A 12228-nucleotide genomic window follows, 5' to 3' on the forward strand; every position below is an offset into this window, starting at 1 on the left:
AAATATTCTGACTATTCTGATTAAACTTGAGATTATGTAAAAATGAAAAAATAAATAAAAATAAAAATGAAGTGATAAACTCCTAACTGTCCCTTTTTTTTTTTTTTTTTTTAATTATGTCCTTCAATGGTTGGCAATACTGTCCTTGTATCGGGGCGAAACCTTCTCCCCGAGAGCGTTTAACCCTCACACCTTAGTCCATACCATTAGTCCTGCTGTCCAGCTGCGGTCACCTTGACCTGACTCCGGGTGTCCTTCAGTGTCCTGCTCGGTTCTGCTGCTGGAACACAATTACTCCAGTGATACCAAGTGTCACCTTTACCCTTTAACCTTACTGCGCATGTAGTGCGTTCGACCACTTGGTACGGTCCTTTCCACCTCAGCTCGGACCACTTCCTCTTGATGGCTTTGAGCCAAACCCACTCGCTCAAATGCGGTGTTCCTTCCTTGGTCTGGTCTCCTGGTTTGGCCTGTTTAGAGAAATCTGAGATAATACTCATTAACTGATCAAAGTATGGCTTATGTTTCAGAGAAAAAGCCTCTCCTCTGGAAACTCCTCCAGCAGCTGGACCTGGAAATTGCAAGCCATGAGTTAGTTCATATGCGGTAAATCCAGTACTCCTATTCACCTCACTTCTGACCCCTAGAAGAGCAATAGGTAATGCCTGAACCCAGGTCATTCCTGTTTGTGCACACACTTTAGCTAATTTGTCTTTTAATGTGCGATTCATCCTTTCCACTTTTCCTTGAGATTGAGGGTGATAAACACTTCCAAATGCATGTTTTAAACCCAATGCTTTTATAACTTGCTGCAAGTCTTTGTTTTTAAAGTGAGTTCCATTATCTGATCTGATTCTTTTTGGAAACCCGTGTCTTGGTGTATATTCACTGATCAAAAACTTCACCACTGATGCAGCATCTTCCCTTTGGTGGGGATGGCCTCTGGCCACGCTGTATATGCATCAACTGCCACCAAAAGGTACCTTTGACCTTTGACTCTTTCACCCATGTTCGTGAAGTCAATCACTACTTCCTATCTGGGCATTGGAGAAATAGGAAATTTGCCTTGATGAGGCTTCACTGTACTTTTTACATTATATACATCACAAACTGTACACTCCCTTACAAAATTCTCAACCATTGCTGGCAAATGCGGATGCCACCAATGGGTGCGTTTTCTCTCCATTTGTTGTTTTCCACAATGAGTTAGCCCGTGGGCCTCTTCTAACAGGCCCACGGCTAAGGAGGCCAGCAAAGCTGGTCTCCCATCAGGTGCTCTCCATACACCTTGGACTTGAGATGCCCCCCTTTCTTCCCAAACCGATTTTTCGTAAGGGGACGCCTTCTCCTGTTGTGTTTTTAAATACTCCACATCCAATTTAGGTAGCAGATCATACACTGTCATTTCAGCCTGAACCATCATGTACTGTGATGCGTAGCCAGCAGCCTGCTTAGCAGCCTTATCTGCTGCCTCATTTCCCTTCGCGATCCAACCTCCAGTTTTGTCATGTCCCTTACACTTGATTAATGCTACCTGTTTTGGTGCCTGCAATGCTTCAGCTAATCTTCGCACTTCCTTCTCATGTTTAATTGGAGCACCACTAGCTGTTCTGTAGCCTGCTCTTTCCCATTGGCTAAGTTCTACATGGACCACCCCACACACACATAAGCTGAGTCAGTGTAAATGTTTACAATTTTACCTGTTGCTTGTTGTAGGGCTGCTGTAAGAGCCAGGACCTCAGCCAGTTGGGCTGAAGGTTTCTCCATCACTCTTTCTGCTGTGACAGTTTCTATGTTGCCATCTGGGCGTTGCCTGATAACTGCATAGGCTGCTTTTAGCCCCTCTATCGGGTGTCTAAAACAGCAGCCATCTGTGAAAAAATTCTCTTCTGCATTGTCGATTTGTTGTCCTGTCAGGTCCGGTCTCACTTTGGTGTCTCTTTCTACTCTCTCCTCACACCTATGTGGTTCTCCTTCCCCTATTTGTTCAGTCAGGCGATGTTTGCTGCACTTAAGGTTTTCTCTAACCTATTTTGTCTCAGTGAAGACATGGTAAATGCTGCAGAGTTTACAAATGCCACAATGCTGTGTGTGGTGAGTACTGTTAGTGCATGTCCCATTACAATGTGTGCTGTTTTCTGTATCAGTTTGGCCACTCCTGCTGCATGTCTTGCACATGGTGGTTGTCTGATTTCTGTTGAGTCAAGTGCAACGCTAGTGTACATCAGTACCCCCCTTTTTCTGGAAAAGCACGCTGTCTGCCGTTCGTGCTTTAACAGAAACATCCAAGAAGAAGGGGTACTTATAATCTGGACAGGAAAGATCAGCAGCATGTGCCAAGAGTTGTTTCAAAGAAATAAAGGATTGTTCTGCTTCAAATGTCCAGTCAAGTTTTGCAGTGAGATTTCTCATGCCTTTTTCATTTACTAGGGCTCTGAGAGGGGCTGTGAGGTCACAATAGCCAAGAACATAGCTCCTGCTAAATCCTGTGAGACCCAGAAAAGAGAGCATGACTTTGACCGTTAGGGGCTTGGTGTGAGCCAAAATTGCATGTCTCTGAGCTGTTCTGCAAGGGGCAGACAGAAAAAAGCATTAGCCAAATCAATACAAGTGAACCACTGATGCTCTGGTGTAAGGGATGAAAGGGCTGTGTAAGGATTTGGAACTGGGACAGTTGGGGTGGTTATGATAGCATTAATTGCTCTAAGGTCATGTGCCATGCGATATTTTCCAGTGCCTTTTTTCTCAACTGGAAGAATCGGAGTATTCCAGCGAGATGTACAATATTCGAGCACTCCAGCCTTTAAGAGGCCATCTACAGTGTCAGAGATGCCCTCAACTGCCTGTGGTTTGTGCCTGTATTGTGGAATCCAAATAGGTTCACTAGTTTGATAGGTGAAGGTGACGTCAGGAGTGTTGGTACAATACCCGACGTCTTCTGGACCTGCTGACCATAGGTCAGGTGGAAGAGAGTCCGACAAAAATTGAGCTTGATCGTGATCTGTACGCTCCCGGCCGTGAGTCCTGGCCACATCCTCAGCTGTCAGTACAAAATTATCTTGTCCTGTATTAGCTATACGATAGGCCTTCATTGAAGGTGAATACTTGACCTGTGGGATCTGAGTGGTCAGCCAGTCTGTTGTTTCAGCTGCTCTTTTGCACATAGGACCCAATTCACGTGCTTCATGGTCCGCAGCAACCAGTAATGTAAGATGAGGCACAGCTGTGTCCTCCATCTTATACCACTGCAACTGTTCAGATGTTAAGTCAACCAGGGCGGCTACGCCCTCAGGACCAGCAATGATATCCGTAGATGTCATTGACCATGTTGCATCCTGCAGTTGTTGTGAGAAAGCTTCAAGATAAACATCATCATCCTGGCGATCATAATACAGGGTGACATGGTATGGGTCTGGAGGGGAAACGTAAGGGCGCAAAGCACGAAGCCACGGGGACCACGAGAGAAACCGTGAAAAAAAGACCACCTCCTTCAAGATCAGGCTGCAGAAGTCCCCAGTAGATCTTTGCCAGTGGGTTATAAGTTGGAGAGGTGTCAGCTTGAAGCATCATCTGAGTTGAAGACCAATGAGAGGTGAGGTGCAATTAGTGGAAAATCCATCTGGAAAAGTCACAATAATTCCACCTGGGCTGCATAAAATTGAAGCTCCACTTTTAGTCAGTAAATCACGACCCAGTAAATTAACTGGGCAAGACTGAGACACAACAAAAGAATGTTGATGTGTCTGATTAGCCAGCTTCACTGGCAGAGGATGAGTGACAGGCAGATCAAGTGGTTTTCCCGAGAATCCAATTACTGATACAGTGTCTTTAGATATGAAGTCTTTGTGCACAGCAGACGTCAAAGTAGAATATCTTGCTCCTGTGTCAACAAGAAAAGGCAGTTCAGTGTTTCCAGCCTTTATGTTCAGAAGAGGGTCTGCCAAAACCCCTTCTTGTGGCATTCCCGGGCCTCTTCAGTAGTAGTGTTGCTGTGGATATTGTCCACCTGGGGCAGCAGAGGGATTTGGTGCCTGATGAAAAGAAGCATTTGGATTTTGGCCAGCCTGTGGCGTTGGCACATATCCAGGGTCGTTGTGACCCAAAGCAGGACAGTAGATAGCCCAGTGTCCTTCACTCCCACAGTGGTAGCACGTATTATACCATTGCGACTGTCTCCCTCCAGAGGAGCCCTTCCCACGGCCCCTTCGAGAGCCACCGCGCGACCAAGGCCCAGCACCCCCACGCGAAGCGCCCCAGTCCATTCCACATCTCCTGTTACCAATAGCTGCCATTTGGAAGTTTTGGCTGTTTGCAAACGAATCCCCACCTGAATAAACCTGTTCTTGTGTCAATTTTGGACGCTGATGGGAATTGGGGTCTAGAAAATCAGGCCCATGTCCCAAAGTTGTGAGTGGTGTTGATTGATTTGCTGTAGAGATCACTGGGAATTGTAATTTACTCTTTTTGTCCATGCCCGATTTTCTCCTAGCCTCCTCTAGCTGTAGTTTCAACAACTGATTTTGTATTTTAGTCTCTTCCGCTTTTTCGTGACCATCCTGCTGTCTATATGTTTTCATATGGTGTGCCAAATGTCTGGACCAGGTTGCATCATCACAGCCGGGCAGATCAGGATTTTGCTGCATTTTACTTTGCACTTCTTTAGGTAAACCATCCATGGCTGTAGCTCAGTAGGTAGAGCAGGTCACCTACTGATTGGAAGGTCAGTGGTTCAATTTCTGGCTACTGCAGGCTGCGTGCCAATGTATCCTTGGGCAAGATACTTAACCCCAAGTTGCTCTCCGACCGTTCCATCGGAGTATGAATGTGAGTGAATGTTAGACGATTAAAGCATGGAAGTGCTTGTATGAATGCGTGTGCATGGGGTAAATGTGAACGTGTTGTGTAAGCGCTTTGAGTGCTCATTTCTGAGTAGAAAAGCGCTATATAAGAACTAGTCCATTTACCATTATTGCTTTTCTGAAGATGGAGTTTTGAAGTGGGTCATTACCAGAGGTGGCAAAAGTACTGACATTCTGTACTTAAGTAGAAGTACAAGTACTTGTGTTAAAAAATACTTTAGTAAAAGTCGAAGTACTGGTTCAACTTCTCTACTTAAGTAAAAGTAAAAAAGTACAGGCTCTGAAATGTACTCAAAGTAAGAAAGTAAAAGTAGTTCTTTGGAGGATGTTTCTACCTGCTATTTTTGTGTAAAACTAACCAAACCTCATTATATATTATTGTAATAATATAAAATAGTACATGAGAATACAAATGTTATTCCAATCTAAATTTTAATCCTAATGAATGCACTCAGCTTGAATCTGTTATGTAGGACACAAACTGTTAAAGGGAATTTAAACACAGCTCTGTTCTCTGTGTCCTCCATAGTAGAGGGTGACTGTGCCTCCACCTAAACACCAACATGAGGATACTCAGGGGTTACAGTGGGATTCAGAAGGTGGAGGAACCCTAAGATCAGCTGTAGTGGCTCTGCATGGGGAGAAGAATCACAGCTTTCTATTGTAGCTGCAGTAAATGATGTTAGTGTGCAGGCTGTGATCAGCTGACCTGCTGCTGCTGCTCTGAGGTTTACTGCTCTGTGTGGATGAAGTGAACTCACAAAGATGTAACCCAGTATTTCACAGCTCTCTGAGCTGATCTCCATCCCCTACACTGACAGCATACAGGCTGTAGAAATGTTGGATTCAGTAAATGAATCTCAGCATCAGCAGCTTTGATTCAAACTCATCTCTGCTGCACTGATGGAACCTGTAACTCTGACCATGAACACAAACACTGTGCTCCAGTCCAACACAGAGCTTTACTGTAAATACAGTACAACAAACTAACCTATTTATTACACACTAAACTGCAGTATTTTCATAGAATCTCTGAATTACACAAAGTCAGCATACTTCAGTTTGTTTTCACTCCTTACCTTTAAATCTAACCTCTCTTCTTCCTCTCCTGTCCTCTTTCTCCATCTCTGAGTGAACTTCTCTCTCTTTGCTCTCCCTGAAATACAGCAGCTCTTCTTTTAGCTAGCAGACACACTGTGTGACAAACTGCACACACTTTGTGTGTCTGCTGATATTTGTTGAGCATTTAGAAACGTTGCATTTACCTGCCACACGTTACTCCCTTCATGCTCGCTCCTCTTCAGTAGCGCTAGCTAAGCTGTTTGTGTGCCGCAGCGCAACTTACGGACTCGGTCCGGCCCGATTATAGCGCTATAAATGATACATTAATTATATGGGTTTGCGTATTTAATCCCTTTGTACGAGATAAGCCGGTGATGGAGGATACGCCAGTACGATTGTCTCTTATGTCTTATTATTCCTCCGTTTAGGCTCAGATCGTTTGATGTTTGACGGCGCACTGACCGGAAATAAAAACTTCTCTCTGACGTGTTAAAAAGTAACGAGTCTGTTTGAAAATGTAAGAAGTAGAAAGTACAGATACTTGTGTAAAAATGTAGGGAGTAAAAGTAAGAAGTACTCAGAAAAATAAATACTTAAGTAAAGTACAGATACCTGAAAAATCTACTTAAGTACAGTAACGAAGTATTTGTACTTCGTTACTTCCCACCTCTGGTCATTACCAGGATGTACACCTGTGGTATTAACCCAGGACTCTTGACAACGCATCAAAAATGAAGGAATGTCTTCTTTATTAGCAATCTCAAAAACCAAAGAATGTATGGCTCCAGAGGGCACTGGATATTTTGCTCACAATACAGTACCAAGCCCTGTAGCTACCTGGCTGAAAGGTGTAGCATGCGGTAAATCTATTGAGTCAGCTCGAGTTTCTATATCAGCTAACTCATGCTCTCCAATCTGTCTCCCCAAAACTCCACGCCAATATCCCAAAACCAAATTAAAACTCATTGTGTATTTGCTAAACATTTGCATCCACTTACTACCTCCTTCGGTGGGAGGGGGCATTTTGTCCACCACACAATTTAAATCAGTAAGAGTCCAATGGGTGTAAACTGGCTGCTGACCAGTTTGATATTGGAGCAGAGGAGCCATTATGCTTCCTCTGCCCCTAGCACATCTGCTCTTGTGACGTGAGTTATGTGTAAGAGGGCGTGAACCTGTGTGTGTGTGTGTTGCTTCACCTTCACTCCCTGCGTCTGCTGTTCTGCTGACTCTGCCTACCAACTGTACTTCCTCACCATCTCTCAGAAACCATTGCGGTTGCAGCTCATCAACATCCGGCCCGTCCGGGTCACTGTCTGCCTCTGTCTGCGCTTCAGCCTCAACTTTCAGAGTTTCTCTCTCTATTCTGGTTTTAAAAGGTGTACCCAAATTGGTTACAGGGGGCTTAGTAAAGGGTCCCTTTAACACAGAATCCACAGGGGCAGAAGGCACGACTGTTGTATTATCAACATCACCGTCGCCATCTGATTCACACAATACTGGATTAGCAGATAGCGACTCTACACAGGCAGCACTCGGCTTAGGGGATTCTTGTAACACTTGATGATTTGATTGAGCTTGTTTTAAAAGCTCTACTTGTTCCTGCAGTCATCTTGGGTGTGGAATCTACTTGAAGCTGACCCTCAATATGCAAAAGGGGCATTTGTGTACCCTTATTCAAACTTGCATTATAACATGGAGGTAACGGTGGGGCTGATGGTGGGGAAGTAGCTTTTAAAGCTTTCTTTTCCCGTCTGCTGGAGGGGACATCACAGCACATGTTGCCAAGTTTATGAAACACAGCGCGTATGGTATCAATATGCTGCTCCTCTTTTGACCATGACTTTTTACCTAATAAAGTTGGTGTAATTTTCCTGTGTTCTCTCAATCGGTTTTTAGCTTTAATTTCTTCCTCCATAAGTTTATTTTTCATTGCTCCGACAGAAGTAATCTTTGCATCTGCTAGGAACTCATCCCAAATAGTTTGCAAATCTCTTTTCATTTCTTCCTTTTTGGCTGCAACTTCCCCACTGACTAGCTGAGCCTTCATCGACTCCCAATGTACCAAAACATCATACTCGCCACCGTCAGCCATTCTCAGACAGTCAGACAATCACTCACTCACCCCCACACAAGCAAATGCAGCAGCAAATCAGCTTCAACCGCGCAGCGATCAGGCAATCAATCAATTAATAAATGCAACCCAGAGCAATTTCAACAAGTTACCAGTGCTTCTCCTTCTGTTGTTTTTTTTGTTTTTTGTTTTTTTTGTTTGTTTTTTTTAATTTATGTGTGTTTTACTGTTTTATTATGAAACTTATTTTGTTTTCTCTTCATTATATTTCTTTATCTTCTTTTATCTTCTAAGGCTTTAAATGGTTTTAGTTGCTTTTATGGAGTTCTGAAGTGAAGATTCTTATTAAGGAACCCTATAACCATAAGCTATTACGCTCGTCAACTTCTACCAGGAGTGCTATGTCTTTACGTGCGTTTGACCAACCTCTCTATACCGGGAGGACATTGGTAAAAAACAAATGGTCAGTTCACTTCAGAAAAACCAAACGCCCTCTAAACCTAAAAACCCCCTGAGAAGGGCACTCCTTTGGTCCACTGATCAGACGGCCCATGGGCTCCTCACCGTCCGACTCATTTTGCCTATATTTTCTTTACTCTGTTATAAACTCTTTTGCTTTAGTTTTTCTTGTTACTCTCTGTCTTATATATATACAAACACAAACTTGTGTGAGTTGGCTGCGATCTACACCGCTGCCTCTCTGACCACCAGTGACCACAAATTTAAACAATGCCAATATGCAGAATTTAGAAAGGTCTCTGCTTACCTCTTAGGTGGACGTCCAGGTCACTGATAGCCTCAAGGAGTCGGCACTGCCCCGCAGACCCTCGAAGCGGCGATTATCGGTTGCCAAAATACTCTTTATTTCCAAAGGACGGCAAAAAATCAAAATCCTGTTCGTTCCACGTCGGGGGTCACCATTTGTTGTAATTTTCATATAAATCTGGTGCATGTGCGTGTTCTTTTAAACGAAAAGGATTCAAACGACAACGGAATAAAAATCAATAACCTGAATTTAATCAGCCAAAAATCACACAAGTTACAGACCGGTCTGGGTGAGACTTGCAACCTATCTGAGCTAATACAAATCAGCTGGTTCAGGGCATGAAGTCTGAACCCCTCTCTGGCTAAGCCCAGACATATAATTTTTGGTTATCACATTTTATTACATCAATAAAAATATCTGAAAATGTGCAAGGGTGGTTCAGGCTGGTTCCCATCAGCTGTTGGTTTGGGGGACCTTGGATGTTCCCCTTATCGTTCTGTTTATCTCCTCAGGCGCCTGAGATGACCGTCGCCGCTCTGGCCAGCACTTTCTGGGATCTGTTATGAAAAACACAGAGACACAAAAGGCCTAGCCTGTTCTTGCTACAGCACAAAACAAAATGTACTTCTTCTGTTGATTAGCAACATTTTCTTCATTTCTCTCTTCTAAGATAATTTAATAAATTTGATTCAGCAAAGGCAGAAATGCATAAAATGATTATATTTGTGATTTTCATAAAATTACTTCCTTCAGCAAGTATACTGGACGGCATTTGACTGATAGAAATTCAATGTCCTCAGAACAGTGACTCGAGATAACTTTGCTGTTAGTACACCAGTTGTTACTGATGAAAATGCACACACCACCACCCCGAGATTTACCGCTGAGAGCGTGGCTCCTGTCCGCCCGGAAAGTTGTTAGCCCATCCACGTGGATGGCGCTGTCTGGAACGGCGTGATTAAGCCATATCTCAGTGAGGATGATGGCGCTGCAGTCTCTCACCTTTCTTTGTGTGATTAAATCCAATCTGAGGTAATCCATTTTGTTTTCCAGCAAATGAACGTTGGAGAGCAGAATTGAAGGAATTGCAGGTCTGTACGGTTTAGCCTTTAGCCCGGCACTGATACCTGCTCGACTGCCCCGCTTGTTGGGTCTAGCACACCGCTTGCGTCGTTTGCGATGCTTCCAGTGTCTGCCCCTGGCAGGGGTGAAGTCCACTGCTTTGCAGGCCCTTGGGTCTCGCCGGTGTAAAATGCCTAGCTCGCCGAGTACTTTGGAATCCAAGGCTAACATAACTCCGGAGAGATCATCTGAGAAATTGGAGTTTCGCAGTCTGAGTAGTAGGCTTCTGCTGTAGACTCTTCTTGTACAAGACGGAGACGTTTCAGACGACACATTTAACATAAAACGCACATCACTATCGGGAGCTGGAGATCTTGTTCAACCTGTTTGTTTATTTGAGATAAATATAAAATATTATAATAATTATATTATTAAATTATTATTATCAAATTATTAAATAATATAATAAATATAAAAAAATGTTACAGATTAATATAAGTATGTGCCAGTTGTTCAGTTATGGACGGCTGAGAGTGGTTGTGTGTGTGTGTGTGTGTGTGTGTGTGTGTGTGTGTGTGTGTGTGTGTGTGTGTGTGTGTGTGTGTGTGTGTGCGCGTGCGTGCGTGTGTATGCTCAGTCTATGATTGTTTATGTGGTTCAGATGTCAGGAAGCATAGTGGGGAAGAAGCTGTTCTGGTACCTGGTGGTCTTTGTCCGGAGGCTCCTATAGCGCCTCCCAGAGGGCAGGAGGGTGAAGAGTCCGTGTGCTGGGTGACTGGAGTCTTTGATGATTTTCCTAGCCCTTTTCAGACACCGCTTCCTGTAGATGTCCTCTATGGCAGGAAGTGGTGCTCCGGTGATGCGCTGGGCGGTTTTCACCACCCTCTGCAACACCTTCCGGTCTGAGGCAGAGCAGTTCCCGTACCAGACTGTGATACAGTTGGTCAGGATGCTCTCGATGGTACAGCAGTAGAAGTTCACCACGATGTCTGGGGACAGATGGTTCTTCCTCAAAGTCCTCAGGAGGAAGAGGCACTGGTGAGCCTTCATGACCAACTTGGAACAGCTGGTTGTCCAGGTAAGATCCTCGGAGATGTGGACTCCCAGGAACATGAGAAGGCAGCTTATGTAGCAGACAGCAGTGCGTCATGATTTATAAGATGAATCATTAATTTGCCAAATCTGAAAACATTTAATGACCACTAAATCACTGATTTTTAATAATTACTCAACAGAATAAAACACCTTACAGCTGTGTTGTGAAACTGGATTTTTATTTTTTTTTTTTTGAGACCTGGGCCCTGTAATGTGAAGCGAGTTCAGCATATCCCGGGTATCTCTCCATTATCTGGATTCACTAACTCTGACACTGGTGGTCATGGTCAGGGTTTCCCCTGCCTGGCCACGGTAAAGGGATGCTGTTGGCAGCATAGACATATATACATAGACGCCGCATTGAGCGCTGACTCGTACCTCAGAGGCGCATCAAAACTCAAACACGCAATGGTGGAGGAGAGCAGCCAAAAAGTTTGAAATAGTACTGTTTGTGTGACACAAAATAAACTTTTAAGATGTTTTCAGGTGAGAATGTAAATGTGTAAACCTCAAATATCAGCTCGTTTTATCAAGATATCGTTTAATTGCAAAAAGTGCTCTCACGTTTTCGGAGCTGTCCGTTGCCGCTGCTCTACCAGCAGCTCGTCTCCCTAGCTGTCAGATGACCGGGCTATCAAGGCTCTCTATACCTGGAGAGAGGACCTGACTCCCGGCACATCCTTTTGAAACCTTTGCTGGCTTTCTCCGCTGAGTGGAAGTTAAACACACAGATATAACTCACTCAGATGATCTCTAACAGCTGATGTTTGGTTTAACTCAGTGTTTCATTTGTTCCTGAGCAAATTGGTTTGGCTGAAATTACGCATCATAACTGGATAGTTTTATTCAACATTAATGTCTCACTTAATATAGTTGGAAGTTAATCATTAGCTCATCTGTATTCCTTGATGTTGAAATGTGTTATGATTGTTTTAACAGCTTATTTTGAATTCAAATTAAAGCACAAAAGGATCAAAAGTTTGGCTCCATTATATTAGCTTCTTTTCCACAGCTGTGCTTCGCATTGTCACGGTTACTAGACCACATGAGCTACACTGAGGTGAGGGCAGGCGACGCTGATATGAGGCCAAACCGTCCAATTTCACAACCGCTCACTTCCGGCCTTTGCGGTGGGCTGCGAAGGACCCGGTCTACATAGGCCAGGTCCTTGGAAGGATGCATCCCCTGAATTTGGACACAGCTAAAGAGCCGACAACATTTATATCTTTAAGTTTATAACTGCCCACTTGCCTTTGACCCCTCCTAAGTTACATAAAGTCTCAACCCGTAAATCTTAAACCCCAACCAAT

The 12228-nt window shown here is 43.9% G+C and overlaps 1 pseudogene; it reads right to left on the reverse strand.

The window, feature by feature from the left end:
• Window positions 1–206: 206 nt before the first annotated feature.
• On the reverse strand, window positions 207–10054 carry LOC115789386 (uncharacterized; annotated as a pseudogene).
• Between the last annotated feature and the right edge of the window lie 2174 nt (window positions 10055–12228).

The sequence above is a fragment of the Archocentrus centrarchus genome, chromosome 1, assembly GCF_007364275.1.
Source record: "Archocentrus centrarchus isolate MPI-CPG fArcCen1 chromosome 1, fArcCen1, whole genome shotgun sequence".
Taxonomy (NCBI): Eukaryota; Metazoa; Chordata; class Actinopteri; order Cichliformes; family Cichlidae; genus Archocentrus; species Archocentrus centrarchus.